The following is an 18,575-nucleotide window of genomic DNA, read 5'->3' on the forward strand; positions in this document are numbered from 1 at the left end:
ACAAGCCATAAGAGACTCTTAATCTCAGGAGACAAACTGAGGGCTGCTGGAGGGGAGGGGAAAGGGGGATGGGGAGTGGCTGGGGGATGGGTACCGGCGGGCTATGTGCTATGGTGAGCGCTGTGAATTCTGTAAGACTGACAAATCACAGCCCTGTACCCCTAAAGCAAACAATACATTATATGTTAATAAAAAATAAAACCAACCATTCCCCCCCCCAAACAAACAAACAAATAGAAAAAACCCATCGCTGTCTGCAGGAGCCATCAGTTCGTAAATGCACACCTTGATCAAAACTGTGACTCAGTATTCCAGTCCTGAGATGAGCTGCGCTTAAAGAAGAGTAAGTCCCTCTTCCTTCCCACCCCGCTCCAGCGAGGTGCCATGCGGATCCCTTACCCTCCTGTCCCTTTTGTCCCTCCCCTTCCCCATCCTCCTTCCCGGTGGCAGCATCTCCCTCCCTTTTTCAGATGCAGCATCGGAAAGTCCGCCTCCCACCCTGTGCTCTGTCTGTCCAGCAAATGGAGGCCTGTCCTCCAGAGGCCAAGTTGTGATAGACACCCACCACATGAATGGCCTGAAACCTTTTAGTACGCGGGAGAAGGAGAGAAGAGGCTGGCGGGCATTAGCCATTCATGTTCCAGAACAGTCCATGTAGGGAATCTTTGCAAAACAGTCCATGTAGAAAGAACGGAATCTTAGAATAAAGGCCAGTCTTTGATATTGACTACGTTTCCCTCTATGAGCGACTAGTGACATTTCCGATCCTTTGCAGGTTGTCATTGCCTGGTGCAAACGTAGGGGTCTTCCAGTTATCTTCCCCAGGTGATTCCTGTCTCTCTTTCCAGGTACACCGAACCCCTAGCGAGCAGAACCCTTTCAAAGCCACTGAATGGTCTTCCTCTTTGTGGAAGCCTGGGAGGGAAGTGGCTCAAACCATCCGGTCTGTCTTGCCGTCTTGTTCATTACCCACCTGGGCTGGAGCTCTGAGCAGAGCCATTGATTACGGGAAGGTCAGTGCCACGCAACCATGTAGGACAATGAGAAGTCCGCTTCTCTGATGGGTTTTCTTTCTGACCCAAAGACAGAAAAATCAAAAAGAAATACAAGAGGCAGGACTGGATCCCTCGAATCTGTCTGGACTTGTCGGCTCACCTGAGTTAGACTGTGAGTTAGGCCTCCTCCGCCCGGCCAGACAGAGTCCCCTCTCCCCGACCCTTCTTCTTGGGGGTTGACATCTCAAATGAGGTGACTGTCCTTCATGCCGCCGATCGTGCTGTAACTCACAGCATTTTCTTTTCACGATGAAAATGACGCCTTCATTTTCAACTCCCCAAATTTCTTAATTTCTCCGCAATCAGCTTCTATCATGCTGACTCTGAGAGGCCGAGCTGCCACTGTGTGTCTCATAAAAGTGTTCAGTGTTCGTGTGTAGAGAATAAGGCTCCGTAGTGAGCCGGGGTTTAATAATGTGATAATAGACTCATGGAGAGCCTCACGGTGGTGGCCGCTGTACATGCATGATTGCAACTCACGCTCATTACTAACGTGAAGACAAACATGACAATTGTGACACCGGATTATATGCCACGGATAAGGAAACTGAGGATCAGAGAGGTTTAGGTTCTTTCCCAGGGGCACTCAGCTGGTAAATGGTAGAGCCAGGTCCAAACCCATTCTTGCCTGGACTCTCAGACCCATGTGCTTCCCGCAGACCCTATGATGTAACTGTCCTTCCAAGCCATGTCTGTTACCTCTTCTTCTCTTTAACTTACGTCTCCTTTGACTGCGACTCTGGTCCAGGAGAAGCAAAGGAAGCTGTGCATTGGAGAGGAAGCTCCCGACTTTAGGGGCTCCGTGTGAGGTCACCCTTTGAGTTTCCTCCCCGTGATATTTGCTTATACAACCAACTGCCCTTCTTCTCAACTAAACTCTTCCTTAAGTCTCCAAAATTTAGATTTTATTCAGTTAAGGCCTTCAGGGGTGGTGGTGGTGATGGTGGTGGCAGTAGGGGTTGTTCCCATAATCTCCCCATTTTGCAGATGAGAAAATTGAGGCACAGCATTTGCCCGGACAGTGAGGGGCAGATACAGGATTTGTACTTGAGGTGCTAACTCCAGAGTTCATGTGCTTTGGCAGGGCCTAGGGAGGTGAGAAGGCTGTAGAGTGAGTGTTGGTGGCACAGGGGTAGGGTGCTGCCGGTGGGAGATCTTCGCTGCTTCCAAAGGTTGCCCTTGACCATGTGTGTGAGGGAGAGCCTGGGCCAACCCCGCTGCCTGAGCAGCGATGTTTATAGAGGGGACGTCTCCCCCACACCCAGGAGGCTGTGCCCCTGACACCCTTTAGGCTCCAAGAACCCAGTTCCAAATGGAGCAGCGACTTCAAAAACAAAAACAGAAACAGTTCACGCTCCGTCTCTTAGGAAACAGCAACAACAACAAAAACGCAATGAGAAACCTCTCCGCTCCATCTGTAACCGAATATATTTTGATCTTGGTTTCCTTGGGCAGCCTTCTCTTAACAGCTTCTAATTCACAGAGACAAAAAACATAAAACAATTTAAGGCATTGGCACTCTCAGTTCGGCAAGGCAGTTTACTCTCAGGGGAGCGTTGTTGGCCGGAGCCTTCTGAGGTTGGCTCAGCCGGAGGCTGGGAGGCTCACGGGATGAAGGAGGGAAGGCTTTTTGCTTATGCTGTTCCCTGCGTGCCGAGCTGAGACGTGGTTGAGGGCAGCAGGCTGGCCGGATGATTACCCAGTGGGCAATTACAAGAGTGGTGCAGGGAGGGCTGTCTGGCGCCCCCAGTGCTCTCCGGGCCAGCTGGGAAGAGCCCTCACCCGGGGATGGATTTATGGCTGGCCCTAAGAGCAGGTTGTATGTTTTGGCTGGTGTGTTGGAGAGGGCACAGCTTCTCCGTCTTTCTTTGCTTCTCTCTCTCTCTCTCTTTAATCCTGACTTCAGAAGGCAAGGAGTTGGTCGTTAGTTCATTTGGATTTGGAATCTGGGCTTTTTCCCGTGAGAAGGCGGGAGCCACGAGGATTTTCGTGTCCAGTATACCGTGTTCCGTTAATATTTACTGAGTGAAATGAATGCATCCCCAAATGAGCGTTAATATTAGCCAATATTTACCGAGCACTTCTGGTATGCCAAAGCCCCATTATAAATACTTCACTTGGCTAGTGCAATGGATTTCCATTATTACCCGCATTTTACAGATAAGGAAACTGAGGCACAGGGAGGCGGGTGATTTACCCAAGGTCGCACAGCTGGAGTGGCAAAGTGGGTTTGCAGGCCCAGGAGGCTAACCACAACGCTGTATTATGGATGGATGGATGGATAGAAGCTTGACATTGGGATAATCGATGGATAACTTTGGGAGAAACTCGAACCAGTCCCACCTGCTTTCAGGGGATGAGAGAAGCGTCTAAAGGAGCCCAGGTTTAAGCAGCAAATGTGTGGCAAAACCAGGTTTTCTGACCTGCCTGCAGGAGATCCTGCTGCCTCTCTCCATATGCCTTTGAAAAGTCTCTAAGCCTTAGACGACTGAATTTTCACCTGGCCTGGGTGTCCCGAGGGAAGCAGAAACACACACCTGACCCCATGGAGGGTGGCCGACCATCCCCACTGCCCCGGGATTGAGAAATTTTCCGGAATGTGCTAAAACCGAGAGGGCATCTGGGAACCTGGGCCAAGTTGGTCCCCCATGTTTGTGTTTATGGAAAACTCTCACCAATAAATAAGGCCTTGTGTGAGCCCGTGTAATGTAAAGCCTTTCGGGAATGCCACCCAGTGCAGCGGTGGCCCTGGGTTCTGATATCAGACAGACCTGGTGTGGGATCTTACGTGCACCACTGCCTTATCAGCAAGTGGCCTCAGGGCAACTTACTGACCTCTCTGATCCTCAGTGTCTTTTTCTGTGAAATCAGACAGGGATTGTGGTGGGGTTGGAATGGGACAATAAAACATAAGATCAACCACTCGATAAGTATGCTGTATACTAAGTTACCCCAGGACACATGGAATCAAGCCCCTAACTAGGGCTCCCACCATGTAATTCTAGTTAGATATCCCGGCTGACTCTAGAATGGTGGGCAGCCGGGACCACGCATGCTCTTTTGCATTCTTCCCCAGCCTTGCAGACCCAAATGCACACAGGAGCCGGAATGAGCTGAAACCCCCCATGCCCAGGTTCTCCCCACGGGATGCTGAGTCCCCTGATAGTCCCATGGAGGAGTGATGATTTGTATCCCCATTTTTCAGTTAAATAAACTGAGACCTAGAAAGCTAAAGAGACCTTCCCAGGGTCACTCATGTCATAAGTGGTCGAGGCAAGATTTGAACGCGGGCAGCAGTCTGTCTTCGAGCACTTGACCATGAGACTTCGCCTTTTCCTGACTGCCTTGAATCCTTAACTCATTCCCTCGTATTTTGCATTTTGGTATTGTTTCATTGTTTTCAGGGTCGAAAATTTTATTTTATGTCTCCTGACGTAAAATAAAAATTCACTGGGTGAAAATCTTTTGGTCTAAACCAGGGTTTCTCCACCTTCGTGCTCTGGACATTTGGGGGTGGGTGATTCTCCGTTGTGGGGGTTGGTACGGGGGCCCAGGCTGTGCACTGTAGGGTGGTGATCCGCAACCCTGGCCTCCACCCAGCAGGTGGAGGTGCCAGCAGTACCCCCTCCCCTTGGCATGACCATATTTTGGGAGGAGCAATATTGCTCCCAGTTGAGAATTGCTCGTTGAGATGTCCACCTTTGTATTTTGATGTGACTATTTCCTGGATCCCAGGGTATGTGCTTTTTTTTTTTTTTTTAATGTTCTTAATAACATTAAACTGTCTTCCACAGTCATGCCAGTTCATAAGGCTGCCTGCTGAGCAGAAAAATGCTGTTTCTGCCACGTGCGCCAGTGGCCACTGTTACCCAGCGCATCTGTGGGAAATCCTTGAGCAGTATTTACGGACCTCTGGGCATGGAAAATGGAGGAGCCCTAGTAGATGACCCAAAGCCACCACTTCCAATAGGGGAATCTGCCCCTTCCTGAAGGGGCCGTGACTTGCCCCGGGTCACACTGGGGATGGGCATTCCAGCTGGGGCTCCTTGAGCATTGGTGTGGGGTACCTTGTAACTGTGCATCCCAGGCAATGGCCTCCTCCGTCATTCCCCATTACATGGCTTCACTGGGGCAAATGTTATTTCCACGATTTTCCTCCCAGGTGGTGTGGAATTCCATAAAAAAAATTTTTTTTATTGTGCTGGCTGTGGATAAAGGCAGTGCTTTGGTGGTGAGGCAGGGAGTGAGTTGAGGAGCCGGTAAAAGTTTACGGGCTAGCAGCCTGCCACGGACTGGGTTTATTGTCCTTTGTAAATTCTCTGCCATTTTCCCCCCTTTGAAGTCAGGAGCGATGGAGTCAGGGGCCTAATTGATACAGGATGGGAAGAGGCTTGGTGATGTTCCCAAGAGATAGGGCTGGTGTGTTCCTGAAACTGTCCACTGATAGGTTCCTGAGCTCCTCAAAGGGGAAGGATCTGTGGACCCTGCTCTACTTAGAATAAGCTCAGGTGCCCCCTAGGACCTTACATGCCCCAGCCTGCATCCACCTCTTAGACTTTGTCTCCCACTTCTCTTGGGCTTAGTATGCTACAGCCGTGACAGCCATTTTTCCTTGCCGTCCTGTATCCTATCCATTCCTACCACAGGGCCTTTGCAGTTGCTGTTTCCCTCTGCCTGGGACTCCCTTTCTCAAGGGCTTCCCACAGCTGACTCTTCTGATTTTTAGAGGCTTCTGCTCATACACCGCCATCTCCGAGAGGCCTTCCTTTAAGGAAGTTTGCTCCTACCCTAGTCACACTTTATCGTATGGAATTAATTCGCCTCGTTTTTATGCTCGCTATGTGAAATGTCCTTACATGTTTACTTGTGCGTGACATGGTCTCTTTCCTGAGGATGGGAACCTTGCCTGTCTGGTTTGCAGACTTATTTCTGGTAGCCGGGACAACTAGCACGTAACAGCTCCTCGTCAGCTGGTAGCTCAGGAGGGATTACTCCATGTAAGACAGCAGGGAGGGATAATCAAAGAAGGGAAATAAAATATGACACATAAAACACCCACAAGAAAGCAAATACTGGGGGGTGCTGAATGCAGGAGGTGCTATGATCCTTCTGAGGAGGGACCTGGGGACCCTGGGGAGTTTCCCTGCAGGAGATGGCATTTGAATGGAACCTTCCAGAATGCAGAGTTTACATGGGTGGGAAGGAGTGGGGGGAGTATTTCAGGCCAGGGATTGGCTGGGGTCCTGGGGAAAGGCTGAGGTTTGCTCTGGAGATGGACGCACGGTGGTCTGGTCAAAGACACAGACTACCAACAGATGACACGCGACGCTCCGTATGTGTGTTGGATGGGTTTGGGGACTTGAGTCTCATGGGAGGATTTGAATGGTGCATCATGAGGAATTTAAGAACACGACCCATCTGGAGTTAGATGGAACTGAGATTTCTGTCTGTGTCCTTATGTATGTTATGTAAAGTAACTGTGCCCAAGTTACTTATCCTTTCTGGGGCTTACCTTCCTCATCTGGAAAGCTAGGGCTCAGTCATATATAATACCTCATAGAGGTTCTATATGGATTCGATGAGTAATACACATAAATCGCTTAGAATGGGATGAATAGGGCCCCAAAATGTCAGTGATCATAGTTAATGTCAATAATACTACCTAAATAGGGTATTATAACGACTGCTACCGTAATTACAGATCTATGTAGTAGGTGGTGAGCTCCCCACTTTACAGATGGAAAAACTAAGGGCAAAAGCAACCAGTGGCTCACCCAACGTCTCGGGCTTGTTAAATGGCAGGGATTTGAACCTCCCCGGCCCTCCCCTTCTCCCTGTCTCCATCTGGACTCTTGCCCATGGTTCCGGACTTTGCCTCTCGTGGAGTTCTGTCTCCACTCCTGGCGTGGCCATCCCTAGTTGTTATTGGATCTCTTCACCTTGCCCAGACACTCCTCTGTTTTTGGGAGGTGACCCATGACTTTTTTATCTCTCTTGGCAATGCCCCAACTCCTCCCCCATTCCTTTGGGAGATTTCGGGAGTGACTCTACCCCCCTTTCATGCCACTTTGTAGCTCAGTGCCGGGCTCTTCCCATCCCCTGTAGGAGGCAGCTGCTGCTCGGCCCTCCCCATGGCCTGGAACGGCTCACCTTCCTAGCTCATCTCTTGCCATTCTTACCAGGTCCCTTGCCTTTTCTTGTCTCTGCGCCTTTGCTCACGCCCTGCCCAGGGACTGGTGAACCCTACCCTGGTCTTTGCCTGTCCACCTACTAATCGCTCTTTAGGACTCGGTCGGCCCCATGCAGCGCTGCCTCCCAGGCAGAGCTTAGTTCTCTCCTCGGGCCTCCCCAGCTTAGGACTCATGCACTCTGCTGACGTCATGGACCCACGAGTCTTTCTCTGAACCCAGGGCGGGGACCAGACCTTGTTCATCTATTTTGGCATCCTCCGTGGACTCAGCCTTATTATCTGTTACAGAGTAGGAACTTGGGTTGTTTGTAAACAACCCAAAGTGAATGAATGAATGAACACATGAATGAATTGAAGATAATACCGCTAAAGCCACTGAAAGACTGTGAACTTAGGAAGGATCCAGATCAGCACCTCGCTCTGGGTTCTCGGGGCCCCAGCAGCTCTTGGCACATTCCCTGAAGGTAGACATGGTTGCAGGGAGAAGCTGAGAACGGTAAGACTCCCAGGATCATCCAGAACAAGGAGGTCCTCAAAAGGCTCTTTTCTCCACACCTGTGCATGCAGGGTAATTGAATGAATTACTGACTGTGTACCTGGACGAGGACAGCCATACATTAGAACTGTGGGCTCCTCTGGTCAAGAGACCGGTGTGTGATCCGTCCTGTGTGCCCAGCTCCCAGGTAGGCAGTGGGGTCCTGGGATTCCAGAAGTCAGGAAAACTGCCATCAGCCCCAGCACAGATCAAGCCTCACCCGTAGCCTGAGCATCAGAGAGAACACGACTGCCCTTCAGACGCCATGGGCAAGGTTTTGTTCTGCCTTTGCAAAGTTCTTTTCACTCCTGTGGTCTGAAGCCAGTTCCTTAACATTGTGTAAACATGGTTTTGTGCGGTCGAAAATGTATTTTAAAAATGTCACTAATTACCCCGTGGCCTGTAACCACTCTTTCAGGGCCGTAATTGGCCTGTCATGTAAATACCTAATTAGGGGTCTTGGAAAATGGGGCGGATGGGAGGACCCGGTGTCCCGAGGCCTCCTGGCCACTTCTCCCTCTCCAGGCCGTGGGGGAGACACTGGGGTCCCCTGCGTCAATGGCCAGCGGAGGAGGGATGTTCTCAGGCTGCACCAGGGGCTGCGACGCTGTGGCCCCCTGGACGGGGCTGAGGCCGGCGCGCATCCGCACGCAGGGAATTTTCGAGCTACCAAGCTTAATGGGAACCAACTGCCCCAACCCCTCCTCCACCCTCCATGCCCAGAGAATGTGCTCATTTCAACTCAAATGACTCACAGATGTGTCTCTGGCTCCCCACTTTCCTTTTCTCCCCGAATAGCCCGGCTTGCTAGGGTTCTGCCCTTGCTGTAAGAACATCTCCTTGAGAGTCACGGCAGTCCCAGAGATGTGGGCAACCTCCTAGGTGAACCCATGGTCAAGGCTTCAACACCGCCTGCCCCGCACACCTCGCTTTCCTCCACGCTGATGCCTCGAAGGACGGAGATGATGTTCTGTTTGTTCTGGGTAAAAACAACTTTTCATCCCAGACATGATTTTGGGCACCAACTTTTATCTGCCTCCTAGGAGATTTCTTTTTATGACTTCCCATCCGTGTGCAAAGGGCAGAAGTAGATCGATTGCATCTGGTCAGACAGTAGCCATTATTTCAGAGATGTGGCAGAAAAATGAGCAACGTCCACGTCCCCTGAGCTCGTTCCCGCTTCAAAGCTTTTCCCTGTAACCAGACCCCTGGCTCGGCAGTGGGGTGATTTTTAGGAGCCGGGGTTGTCCAGGCCTGGGAAGGGCTGGGCCCCATGGACCCGAGGCATGCTGATGTGAGCAGCAGACACTCTGCTTCGTCTCCTTGAGGTCATTCTCGGGGCACTTGAGATGATCTGCTCTTCCTTGTCCTTGTCTGTTCTCTGGGAGGCCAGAGCAGGGGCCTGGGTGACAGCAAGAAGCAGTCATGGTCTGGATTAGAAGATGCTCCCTGAGTGTAAGGGTGTGTGTGGGGGAGGGCACCAGTTACCAAGCATCTACCCAGTGCCTATAAACTTGGAGGCTTGTGGGGGGAAGCATTAAATGAGAGACCTTTCTCTACCTTTGAGCTGGGTGAGCTTGGTCCAACCTTTTATCCTTCTGTGCCTCAGGGTTCTTATCTAGAAAATGGGTATGATAAAGGGCCAGCGAGGGAGTCATTGGAAGGATGAAATGAGCCAGGGTCTGGCTCCCAGGTGAGTGTTCCACGAGTGGTCATGAAGTCTTCCTGGTCTATCTTGTCATCTGAAGACTTCACTGGTTGTGGTGGGGAGCTTAAATAATTTGTGTGTAAAGCATTTAGCATAGTGTCTCACATACTATGTTAATCATTACTTTGACGACTCTTCCTCTCCTATTATCATCTTCTTGCTTAAATATTTTGACCACGAGCAGGCTCCGAAATTGCTGCATGGGGGAATTAAATGACTTGCTCAAGCTGGTGCAGCCAGGAAGTGGCAGAGCTGGGACTGGGATCCAGGGCCACGTGATTCTGAGTCAGTGGCCCCTGCTTCGTGTCCAGTCATTCTCTCACATTCACGTAGAAGGGGCTGAGGCTGTGGGCAAGCGAGGGTCACGAAGGAAGTTCCCAGGGGCTCAGTCACAAGAAAAGAGGCAAAATACACAAAGAAAGAGCACCATTCCTGGAAATATTAGGGGCGTGAAGATTTTGTGAGCGGGAGGGTGATACATACAAGGGCAAAGAGGAAAGAGACACATGGGAAAAAGAACACACATATTTTTGTTTATTGCACTGAGAAGAAACCACAACGATAAATTCATGATTCTGATTATTTCCATTTTTTTTGCCGACGTTTCTTTCACTTCCACGATGATAAAACAATTACGGAGGGAAGCCACACGTTGACACTTTTTGTAACTGTACCAACAAAAAACACCTTGCGGATTATCTGATTATCTTTCCTTGGATGCCTTTAAAAAAGGTAAGAGAATACTGTTTGTTTAGCAAATGATGAACTGATTGGGTGTGATTTTTTTAATCATCAAATTAACACATAATTTTCACAAAAATTTGGAAATAGAGAAATAGAGAGGAAATCTTTAAAAATGACTCACAGTGCTCATATCCAAACATAACCACTCTTAACATTTTAGTGTGTTTTCGTTTGAGCGTTTTTTTCTCTAACAGTTAAAAAAAAACCCACATGATTTTAATAATACTATAAAGGTAATATTGCCTTGTGCCTTTTCCTGCAGTATTTTCACATGGCCATTTCCGTATTATTGCATAGGTTTTCCTGAACCAACGTGTAGTAAGTCAGCCAAGGAGGGACTCACCGAAGTTAATCATTCCCCCAGGGTTGATACTACCCCAACAATGTGCCAACGAAGGTCTTTTTTTGCATGAAAATTTTTCCTTTCGTCTCTCCTCTCCCTTTCTTCCTTCTCCTTCCCTTCCTGCCTTTTTTTCCCCTTAATGCTTGGAATTCTCCTTTGGATGAATTCTTAGAAGAAAAATACCAAGATCAAGCTGTGAACAGTTAAGACCTAGATGGGTGTTGCCAACTTTTCCCCCTGGGGAGATCCCTTGTACCCTCTTGAGGTCCCTCTCATTTTTCAGTTTCGTAACCATGGGGACAACAGAGGGACACCATATAGTCATTCAGCCCTCAAGGAGCTACGTCTGTTGACGGCTTACTTCATGCAAGGGCTTTGCTGGTGTTTTTCAAGGCTTCATCCTTGGGTCTTCCTAATGATGAGTCAGAAGTCGCGATGGAGCAGAGATGGGACTGACCTCAGATTGGCAACTTTTCTCTGGGAACTGGCCCTCACGGGTCTTTGAGGGGACCTCTGACTGTTCGGGGGAGTGCCCAGTGGTCCAGCATTTCCAGGAAGGCCATCCTGATGTGTTCGAGCACCCAGCTTCTGTGGGACAAAAGCAGCAAATGCTCATTGTTTGAGCTCCTTGGAGCGAACACTTAAGTATCCCAGTAAGCATTAAAGCACTCTGCCTCCTCCCCACCACTTCTCTCTGACAAAGCTTTTATACGGAGTACAAGCACCCATAAATAACAGACCAACCTATAAATAAATACAGCTGGGAGCCCACAAAAGCCCTTGACAAATGCTGTTTATTTAATTTCTCAAGTGTGGTCCATTTGAGATCCAATCGGAAAGGCCCGCTAAGCTTTTAAAAGGCCAGCTTATGTGCTTAATCTTGATTCGCCTTTGAGGGGCCATCCTGCCATCTCCCCACACCTGCTTAGCTCAATAAAGCACCATGGCCATCTACAGGGGCAGGGATCGGGGACAAAGACGTGTTTGCTGGGTCCTCCCCAATGAGGGGACTCAGCTCTGGGCAGGTCAAAGTCACACCGTCATCATTAATCTCGCCCCAGCCTAGCGCCGGTCGGATCTGTCCTCATTATTCATTTACTAGGTGGGAAGGTCTGGGTCGTCCTTAACGGCTTCCAGAGGAGTGAAAAAAAAAAAAAACCAGTGGTAAGAGCAACGTGGAGCCAGTGTGAGCCTCCTGCTATGAAGTGTCTGAAGCATTAATTATTTCACAGGCCAGCAAACAGGGCGGCGCGTCACAGGAGAACGTGTTGCTAGGAGCATCCCAATGGCCGCACTTGCCCGTCTCCTTCCTTCCTGCGCCTGGACTCTGGCTCGTGCTCTCCCTTCTGCATCGGATGCCCTTCTCCTCCTCTTCATCTAACTCACTTGCTTCCTCCTTCAACAAGCAGCCAGTACGCCACTTCTTCTGGGCAGCCTTCCTGGACTAATATAGGTCCCCTCCAAAGAAACAGACTATGCTATTGTTATTTGTTGTTCATTTTTATAGCATCTTGGGCCTCTCTTGTAGTTCTGCCCACCAATTCAAGCAGATTATTCCCTGGGTAGGATTTGCTGATTTACCTGTCTTGCTCAGACACACATCACCTCCTGCCTGCTCCCCGTCATCTTGCACCTGAGCAAATGCAAAATCTTCCCTCCTGAGTGCTCTCGGCTCTCCTTGGCCTCTGCCCCTCAAGTCTCTGCTTACCACAGCATCCAGAGGATGCTTTGAAAACATAAGCCACATTGTGTCCCTCCTCTGCACAGAACCTCCCTGGGACTTTTGTCTCATCGTGAATGAAAGCCAAAGTCCTTACCAGGGCCAGCCGGGCTCCACAAGATCTGGCTCCCATGACCTCTTTGACCTCATTTCTGGTCACTCCCCGTCTTGCTCACTCTGTTTTGGCCACTCTGGTCTGTCAAGGTTCTAGAAGAGTCTGATCACATTCCTACGTCTCTCAAAAGTAGCTGTGGGGCTCTCTTTCTCATTGTCCAGTTTCTACTCAAAGAGCATCTTAACCGAGAGGCCCTCCCTGATCACTGACACCCATCGCCAGAAACTTTTCATTCCCTTTTATGACACTTCACATGTTCTACATTGGGGTCTTTGGCAAAGCACGTGGGTCAAGCATACTGCTTTGTCTCCACTGCTAGACCAGTCCCCGACACATAATAGGTACTCCGTAAATATTTGACATAAATGAAGGACCGTATTTTAAACAATGAAGCTCTTTGCTTGGGCAATATAAATTTTTGAGGTGGGACTTTTTGATCTTGTACAGGATTTATCATCAGATATCTATGCATCTTGTCTTTTTTTTTTTCTTTTCCTGGGCAAAGCTTTTACAATGAAGGTCTTAGAGATTTCTGGTGGAGTATGGTTAGGAGGCAGGTAGGCTCTCTCCAAGAAAAACCCAAGATGGGGAGAAGAATAGAATCATCTGGAAAAAAAAAATGGAACCAATGAGCGGTGCTCATGTCTGGGCAGATAGCTTGGGATGCTGCCACGGGTCAGCTTGTCATGATGCTCTGTGGTGTGCAAGCTTGTCAGTCAGCTGCTGGAGGAACAGTGTAGGGCACAGCCAGCCAGTGGTGAGTTTAGCTCAGGCTGAGCTAAAGTGTTGAGTTTTAGCCTTCAGCAGATTCCATGAGGGATTCTTTCATTAGATTCCCTGAGGGTTGAGGCCTTGTTTGCCTATGTGAAAAAGTCCCCACTTGGTATTTACCCTAAGAGGCAGGACGGGGCAGTAGATAGAGTGTGACTTTGAGTTCAGATGGTCGCTGGTTCGAATCCCAGCTCTACCACTCACTAGCTGTTTCCATGACCTCTTCAGGCAAGTCGCATCACCTCTTTGAGATTTATTTTCCTCAGAAGTCATTGTACTTCTCTCCAAGGATGCACTTTCCTCCTGGACTTCATGTGGAACTTCTCTTCTCTTGGTTACTGTGCGCCAGCCACGCTGGCTTCCTTTCTATCCCTTGAGGCCATCCTGCCTCAGGACCTTTGCACTTGTTCTTCTCCCTGCTAGAATGTTCTGCTCCCAGTCCCGCACAGCTGATTCCTTCTCATCATTGAGATCTCAGATGAAATGTCACCTCCTCAGAGAAGTCCTCCCTGACCTGTCTATTGGAAATTGCCTCTAGATAGCTAATAAGCAGTCACTCTGTTGTATTTTCACTATAGCCTTGAACAGCATCTCCAAGTATCTTACACATGTATTTATTCACTTGTTGACTGTTTGTCTCCTATTCTCCACAAAAATTAAGTTCCATAGGAATAGATCCTTGCTTTTGTTCGCTGCTTGTATCCTAAGCACCTTGGACAGTGCGTGGCATGCAGTAGGTACTCAGCAAATATTTGCTGGAAGAATGCATAAATGGTTTATGTTAAGGAAAAACGGGGTTGTTGGTAGCATAATGGCAGAAACAACTGCAGTTCTCCGTCTTTCTTTACCTTTTGCAGGTATTTTGCTGCTCCTTCTATCAAAAGGTGGAGGTACTTGCCCCACCCTTGAATCTAACTGGGCTTGTGACTTACAACCCATGCAGGCTGTAGATATGACAGCATCCTTTTCCAGGTCTAGGCCCCAAGAGGTCTTGCGTGCTTCTAATCTAACTCTTGGAACTTCTAATCTAACTCTTGCGTGCTTCTAATCTAACTCTTGGAACACTGACCTCACTCTGAGTCATATGGTCCTGTTACCCCAGTACCTTAACAACCAATCGGTAGCCAGACATGTGAGGTCATGAGATGGTAGCAGCCTTTAAACCAGCCTACCAGAGGCACACAGATGCAGGAGAGGACCCAGCTGAGATCAGACAGACTCTGCCCACATCAGCAGCACCAACCAGCTAAGAAAGAGACTCATAAAAAGCCACTAGGTTTAGGGGCAGTTTGTCAGGCGGCAGTAGCTAACTTATACATGGGATACACACACGCACACAACTTGGCCCTTTGTAGATGCTCTATAAATGGTAGTTTTTATTGATGTGGTAGATATGCACTACCTGGTAGACAAGTCCTGGGGACTTGAACAATAAGTTGAACAATAAGATGTGGAGCCTTAAGCTGCCCAGGTGGTGTGCCTGCCCACTAGGCCCTGTGCAGCCCATTCCTGCTATTTGCAGATATCCCTCCAGTCTTGCACTTGGTCCCTTGACCCCAAGGTCAGAAGAGCAATTGAGGAGACTTATGCAGATCTGGCTCTTTGTTTGACCTGAAAAATACATGCATTTTCCTGTTTCTATGATGTTTTTAGGCCTCTGATTTATGGCGATGAACATGCCCCTCCGTTTGCCCTGGCTTTTGTTAATGACCTATCATGAATTATCCACAAAAGAAATGTTAAAGGAGCTAATTAGGCATTAACCTTACATTATAGATCAACCGCACAATTGGATCCTTCACAGCTATGATTGTGACAGCACAAAGCATTAAGTATTGATGGCCCAGGAAGGGCCGAGAGGATGAAGGGTGGTGGGGGGAGCAAAAGCCGGCACGGGAGGGAGGCAGTGAAGATGCCTCTGTGCAGGCCTGCGGCTGGGAGGGGAAATCAGTGGGACGCAGGCTGACTGCCTGGGCTGGAACCTAATGTATCTGCTTACTAACCGTGTGGCTCTTAAGACAAGGACTGGTAACAGCACTCTCCAGGGGCTCTGAGGAGTAGGTGAGACACCCTGTCGTAAGGGCCTGCCACATATTCTGCACTCAAAAAGTATCCTCTCTCTTCCCTCTCCTTTTGGAAGCTTTGTCTTTTAGAGCTCAGAACCGAAGATTAGTCACTCTACCTGCTGGGGCCACTCGGTAAAGACAAACTGTGCTTAATTCCTAGTGGAATCAAGTAAGCTCCCTGAACATGAGTGATGCACAGAGTAGTGGGATCAAGTTGTATAAAATCCTTTTAATAAGTAGCCAGGTGACCTTGGACGATCATGACATTATGTACACGTAATGTACATATTTATTATATAAAATATGTCATATATTTGTGGCTCAGTTGGTTAAGCAGCTGCCTTCGGCTCAGGTCATGATCCCAGCGTCCTGGGATCGAGTCCCACATTGGGCTCCTTGCTCGGCAGGGAGCCTGCTTCTCCCTCTGCCTCTGCCTGCCATTCTGTCTGCCTGTGCTCGCTCTCTCTCCCTCTCTCTCTCTGATAAATAAATAAAATCTTTAAAAAAAAAATTAAAAAAAATAAAGTACATTATGCATAAGCAATACATTACATATTATTTATATACAAATATATTTATATGTTATATATTATTGCTATATGTATGTATTTATGATGTATAAGTAATATATATATTTGTTACATAGAAACAAAATATAATACATATTTATTACATATATCAAATATAAATATCATTACATATAAATAACATAATATATGTATTATACATAAATAATAGACATTTATACATATGTGAAATATAAGTTAATTACAGATGAATAATACATATTATATATATTATATAAATTATATACATATTATTTTACAGCTTTTAGAACATGTTCGTATCAGCCCACTTCCATTTTCTGGGACACAGTCCTTGGTTATAAAATAGATATATATGGGGCAAGGCTGGTCTGCCTGCAAGCCCTTCTAAGGAAAGCTATCCTGGCCCGAGTCTTCCCACGTAAGTGGCCATGTTGTGCATCACGTGACCCCACTCTCTGCGTTCGCCCTGCCGTTGCTGTTTGGATGAAAGGCGGCACCTGATCAAAGGCAGAGGCAACCAGTCAGTAGGTTTGCCTATGAGCTGGCTTGAGACTAGTCAATCAGGTCATCCCTTAGGAATGGCACCAAGTGTGGGGAAGGGCAGAGGCCAAGGAGGGCTGGGGGCAGACAGAAGCCAACACAGGTAACCTGGTAAAGGACAGAAAGGTTACAGAGTGGAGGGGGATGGAGCAGATGGGATATAGCAGAATGGATATGGCAGTGGGCACAGGACGAGGAGACACAGGAAAGGAGAGAGGAAGGAGGAAGAGGAGGAAGGAAGAGATGTACAAAAAAGGAGAATAAGAATTCTCCCATGGGAATGGGAGAGGAGTCAGGAATTGAGAAACTGCTTTGGGCCCTAAGAGATTCTGCTTCCATTTGTAGCCTCTGGATCCTCACCTTCCCTTTTGTTGTGCACTGGTAGGAGAGGACCTGATATGGCAATTTTCCAGGTCAGAATGTTGGGCTTTCTGAGCCCTGCATGGTGTATCTTTGGCAGCCCTGAGGGCAATGGGGGCATGTATAATTTCAGTGAACCTAAGTGGGTTGACCTGCTGTCTTCCAAACCCCCACGTGGATGGAAATGAACTGTGAACTCATGCCTTTTGCTGGCTAGCCTCACAGGGAAGCATTCTAGCGACAGAGGGGAGCTGGGAGCCCCTCAGAAGTGGATGCCAGGCCACATCACATGGGGTCAAGTGTCCCTGTGAGCCAAGCATCTGCAGAGGCCCTTGCCTGTTGCACCTGTGCCGATGATGTACTGTGGGACCTGAATCCCGTTGCCGCTCACGCTACCCACCACGTCCCTGGGATCAGACATCTCCCTGGGCCAGGCACCAGAAAGCATTGCGAGGAAGCAAACCCCTAACTGGGGTGGTAGCACAGTGGCTGGCGTCATGTATTGTGCGGACTTTTGGGGGGTTGCTGTGTGAATCCGTAATCAAGGAATCAGAAGTCAGGCTTCCTCGTGTTCCCCACACTGGACAGCTAGGCCATTACACACAATTTCCGCTAAAAACTCTGGGGGGAATGAAAATCTTACGTCCCAGGAGTTGCAACTGTGACACGTTAGTAATGTGTTCTTGGATGCTTTGAGTTTTATTAACATGGAAAATAAATCTACATTAAGGACCAGTGGTGGCTAAATTTCATTTTGCAAAAATGTGCTGTGGTTTTTGTCCTTTAGAAGGGCTGTTTTCAAGGGGAAAGCGCTTTTGAAACCACGAAATTACTCTTATTACCTTTTCCTTTTTTTGAGTCCTAAATTAGTGAAGGCATTTGGAGTAGTAATTGAGCTCGGATGTTTGGATGCTTGTGGTGGGGTGGTAACTTTCCTCTCAGGTGTCCGGTGTGGGTGGGGGGAGGGAGCCTTCTAGAGAGGGCTTTCTGGGCAGGAATGTACTGAGAGTCCCGTCTCGAAGAAGGGAAGACAGAGGGTTCCAGAACTTGGTTGTCCTGCCTTGCTGCCTCCCCAAGTAAGCGCCTGTCTAGTTTCCTTCTGCCTGACTCCACTTCCCATCCGCCCCTCCCTTTCTTTTCTTCTGTTCTGCTTTGCCACTTGCTCCTCTCTCTTTCTGCTTTTTATTTATTTAGTTATTTACTTATTTATTTTTATTGTGCTGACCTACACACACATAAAATTTCCCATCTTGGGGCATCTGGATGGCACGGTCGGTTGAGCCCCTAACTCTTGATTTCAGCTCCGGTCACGATCTCAGGGTCAGGGGATTGAGCCCCAAGTGGGGCTTTGTGCTCAGTGGGGAATCTGCTTGGGATTCTCTCTCTCCCTCTGCCCTTCCCTCCGCTCAAACTCTCTCTCTTTCTCTATCTTAAAAAAAAAAAAAAAAAAACCCTTTGCCATTGTTGAGGGTGTCATTCGGCGGCATGATCCTGACATTGGCGTGCAGCCCACACCAGCACCCATCTCTTGAACGTTTTCGTCATCCAGACTGGAGCTCCGCACCCATTAAACACCAAGTGCCCATCCCCCCATTCCCTGTATGACTTACTGTAGGGAATCTGCTCACGCCGTCGTGGGCCCTGAGAGGTCTTGCTAACTGCAGTCAGCGGGCTGGAGAACAGGCACTGGCCATGTGGTTCCGTGTGGAGGCCGAAGGCCTGAGGACCAGTTCTGGTGAGAGCAGGCGAAGGCTGTCCCTGTGTCGCAGTCAGGGAGAGAGAACAAAGCCCCCTTTCCTCCGTGTTTTTGTTCCATGCGGGTCATGATGTTCTCAAGGGTCATCGTACACAATAGCGCGGATCAGCAGGTGGAACCGTGT

The 18,575-nt window shown here is 48.6% G+C and overlaps 1 long non-coding RNA gene across 2 annotated transcripts in view; it reads left to right on the forward strand.

Annotated features, from left to right (window-relative positions):
• LOC116572203 overlaps positions 1–18,575 on the forward strand; it is a 91,637-nt gene that overhangs the window by 38,294 nt on the left and 34,768 nt on the right. Inside the window, exon 3 of one of the 2 annotated variants that reach the window (XR_004278162.1) lies at positions 849–2,618. The exons of the other annotated variant lie outside the window; for it this stretch is intronic. This is a non-coding gene — a long non-coding RNA (uncharacterized LOC116572203). Of the gene's footprint in view, positions 1–848; positions 2,619–18,575 lie in introns of those variants that run through there. 2 annotated transcript variants of the gene reach the window in all.

The sequence above is a fragment of the Mustela erminea genome, chromosome 13 (genome assembly GCF_009829155.1).
Source record: "Mustela erminea isolate mMusErm1 chromosome 13, mMusErm1.Pri, whole genome shotgun sequence".
In the NCBI taxonomy this organism is placed as follows: Eukaryota; Metazoa; Chordata; class Mammalia; order Carnivora; family Mustelidae; genus Mustela; species Mustela erminea.